Below are 4314 nucleotides of genomic sequence, written 5' to 3'. Positions count from 1 at the left end.
ACATAATTCAATTATGAAACTTACTCTACAACTCATAAGCTTCCCTTTGATGAGTACTGAGTCAAGAGACACTAGAACACTAGAATATATCTTCTAAGCACCTTCAGTGTAAACTAGTATCTGAATTACCTAATAAGACGTAAGAGAATCAGAATAAAAATACAGGTAATAAATATATAAATATAGAGAAAGAAGGTTGAATAGATGTGTAAATTCTTCAGAGCCTTCACTAAATTAATAAGTGAAACAAGTCCATTGGATTTAGCAAAAAGCAAGTAGATGATACCATCCAAAACAAAGGTATTTGTGGTGAAGACACACTATAGAAGGTCTTTGTTGTTGATAGTTGTCATGTAGTCAACTCTGACTCAGAACAACAGAAAAAAATGTTGCCTGGCACTGTGACATCTTCGTGATCATTGGGTTCTCAAATTTATGGTAGTCTGTACTCAAAGATCTGTTTCCTATTCCTTCCCTCTTTAGAAAATAATTCTAATAAGCTCAACATTTTAGCTCTTAAAATACTCACTTTTACATAACACAAATTCATATATTATCACAAAAAATACCAAGAACATCTGTTATCCTCAAGCCAATTTTCCCAGCTAGCTTTCTAGTCATCTCTGGTCCATTTTTAAAAAATTCTCTACTACTGTAGTAGTCTATGTTGTTTGTCTATATTTCCCACAGTATCACCAGAGGAGAAATAGGTGGCAGAACAGTAGTGTTTGTACCTGTGAACATTATACCCTTGCTGGTAAAATGGTCCCTTAAGATGTCCTCCAAGAATGAAGAACTCCAAAAACATAAGGGAAAGATGGGCACAAAAGACAAAAGGGCTACATAAACTAGAGACTACATCAGCCTGAGACTGGAAGAACTAGATGGTACCTGGCTACCAAAGATGACCGCCCTGACAGGGAACACAACAGAGAATCCCTGATGGAGCAGGAGAACAGTGAGATGCAGATCTGAAATTCTTGTAAAAAGACCAGACTTAATGGTCTGACTGAGACTAGAGAGGCCCCAGAGGTCATGGTCTCTGGACCTTTTGTTAGACCAAGATTGGAACCATTCCCAAAGCCAACTTTTCAGACAAGGATTGGACTGGACTATAAGACAGAAAATGATACTTATGAGGACAGAGCTTCTTGGCTCAAGTAGACACATGAGACTATGTGGGTAACTCCTGTCTGGAGGCGAGATGAGAAGGCAGAGGTGGACAGAAGTTGGTTAAAAGGACATGGGGAATACAGGGTGGAGAGGAGGAGTATGCTGTCTTATTAGGGGGAAAGTAGCTAGAAGTACATAGCAAGGTGTGCATAAGTTTTTGTATGAGAGACTGACTTGTAAACTTTCACTTAAAGCTCAATAAATAATAGTAATAATAATAATAAAAAGATACCCCTCCAAGTCTGACAAAGTCTTACGCAAATAGATTCTCCTTGCATATGGACATCCAGTGAGGTTTCTCTCATCTTTTTTCACTTGTGAACTTGGCCTAGGAACACTATTGTTTTACCTCTTATAGAATGATAGTCACCGACAGTAATTGCAAACAACAAAGAAAAAGAGTTGAAATCACATACACACACACACAAAATTTGGTATGGTTATCTGTTTTCCTATTTGCTTAGGCAAGAGTATTTCTTAGAAGATGGTCACAAAGAATACTAGGTAGTTTCCCATCATCCTAATTTCACTGGGCAACAGAGCCAAGCTGCAGGTTAAATTTATCCAGATACACACACAGAGGCCACAGAAAAGTATAAATTTGGTAGTGCGGTATGTATTCCTTTGGAATAAGCTAAAAATACCAAGAGAGAAGCAATGTAAATAGTCAATTAAAATTTTTTTAATCTGACTTAAGTGAAGAACTTTAAAATAACATGGAGATCAGAAACGACATCATGATGCAAGCTCCACAAGTCTGATTCCATCAGCTTTGAATTCCACATACACATGAAAATACATATTTTATTCCCTTTTGTGATTTATTTTCCTGTCTTTAGAGAATTGACCTCACAATTAATACCTACATTTAATCCGCATAGCTCCTCAATCCTCTTGAAGGAAAACAAAATAAAAGTGCCTGAACATGTATTCACTCAGAAGGTATCTCAAATTTCACAAAGCAGTAATTAAATTTTACACTACATTTAAAAAAGAATGAAATTTTTCTTGTTTCTTTTCAACCCTCAGATGAGAACCCCTAATATTAAAGAAAATGGTAGACTACACAGGTAAGATACACAGGTAAGGACGTTCTAAGGATTTGGTACTGTTATTCACTTGGGTGGAGAAATTCCACATCTGCTATTAAATGCCATTAATTTGATATATGTCATCCTTGTAAAAAGAACAGCCATTTGGCTCACTACACATAATTACAAAATTATTCTTAAATTTATGATGGGTGTCAAAGTATCACTTAATTTAGTTGTCAAAATTTTTCCTACTTAGTGTTATACAAAAGCTATTTCCAGGGGAAATGTACGAATTTTGCAGAGATGATTTTGCAGAGTGGTTTTAAGGGACAGAAAACATTCTTTGAATTAAATCCACGTAGTCATACAAAGAATTGGAGAAACTTCGGCAAGAATATTTCTATCCTTTACATTTTAATGTGGGCTGGTATACAAAGAAGAGAACAACCAATGTTAAATATGCAGAAGCTGAACTGGAGTCTGTGGACTTAGATAACTAATTTAAAAGGCCTACAACCTGGCTTCAAGACAGACAATCGCTTGTTAAAACAAAATGGATTTTCCAGTAGCATTTATTTTTCCTCTTACTTCAGTCATTCCATTTATTATTCTATATTATACTAGTTTTTTTTTTTTCCCCCATGTGTAAATATCCTCATTGACATTTCAACTCCTTCCTGTAAAGTTTTGGAGAAGGAAATATTTACACTTGATTCAAAGTTTAAGCAGCAAATATTTGTAACAAGTGACCAGGAAAAACTATACCTCACTGACTGAGTTCATCCTGTTGGGATTAGCAGACACTCCTGAGCTACAGATATCCTCTTTTTGCTATTTTCTGTGATTTACACACTCACAGTTCTGGGGAATGTGGGGGTGGTCCTGCTAATCAGGATGGATTCTCAACTTCACACCCATGTATTTCTCCCTGGCTAACTTGTCCTTTGTAGATGTTTGCTACTCACCCACCATGACTCCAAAGATGGTGGTAGATTTATTGTCTGAGAAGAAAGCCATCTCCTTTGATGGCTGCTTCCTGCAGATGTATTTCTTTATCGCAACTGAATGCCTCCTTCTTGGGTTAATGGCCTATGACCGCTATGTGGCCGTATGTAACCCACTCCTTTACTCCTTAATCATGCCCATGACAGTCTGCCTTAAAATGGCAGCTGGACCCTTTACAGCAGGATTGCTGAACTTTATGGATAACACAAGTTATGTAAGCAGCTTACCGTTCCGTGGTTCCAATATCATCCATCACTTCTGGGACAGCACCCCTCTTTTTAAGTTCTCTTGTTCTGACACACACCTCAACAAAACCATCTTTTCCACTTTTGCTGGTATGACTATGGTCGGTGCTCTGCAGGCCATCCTCACCTCCTACTCCTACATTCTCTTCTCCATCTTTCGTATGCATTCGGGAGAAAAGAGGCGCAAAGCATTCTCAACTTGTTCCTCCCACTTGACTGCTGTAATTCTGTTCTATGCAACTGCTATCTATACTTATCTGGGACCCAGTTCTAGCTACTCGCTGAGTCTGAATGAAGTGGCTTCTGTGTTGTACATAGTGGTGATCCCTATGTCGAATCGTCTGATCTACAGCATCAGGAATGAGGAAGTAAAGAAGGCTTTATGGAATGTGATTACTGGGAAAAGAATCCCTTCAATTCTGTGATTGCCTGGTTAATTTTCTGAACTAAATAGAGTAATTAATTTCCTGAATTAAATAAATTTTTTAATTAAGTTCCAAAGGCTAGTCCACACATACAGGTTTTCATTAGAATATTTTCAAAGTAAACACATTTTAATACTCAAATATCTGTATCTAATTAGAGATAAGGTAAATTAGACAAATAATAACAGGAGCATGGATGTTTATGTTATAATCACTCTATCATCACTGGGTCTTTAAAAATAGAGCTTATTTATAATACACACTTGGCTGTGGAAAAAGAAGTTTAAGTGTTTAGAGACAAAAGTCACAATATCACATTGAACTAAAGATAGAGAACATTTTGGTCCACTTTCAATGTTTTCTGTTACGCATTACTCTTTACTACTTGTTAGATAACTGTTAGCTACCTATCACATGTTTCATAAACGCTTT

The 4314-nt window shown here is 36.8% G+C and overlaps 1 pseudogene; it reads left to right on the top strand.

Moving 5' to 3' along the window:
* Positions 1-2227: 2227 nt before the first annotated feature.
* On the top strand, positions 2228-3882 carry LOC126057308 (olfactory receptor 5F1-like; annotated as a pseudogene).
* The last annotated feature ends 432 nt before the right edge of the window (positions 3883-4314 follow it).

Source organism: Elephas maximus, chromosome 13, assembly GCF_024166365.1.
Source record: "Elephas maximus indicus isolate mEleMax1 chromosome 13, mEleMax1 primary haplotype, whole genome shotgun sequence".
In the NCBI taxonomy this organism is placed as follows: domain Eukaryota; kingdom Metazoa; phylum Chordata; class Mammalia; order Proboscidea; family Elephantidae; genus Elephas; species Elephas maximus.
The sequence above is the reverse complement of the archived record's forward strand: the minus strand, read 5'-3'. Positions and strand labels throughout refer to the sequence as shown.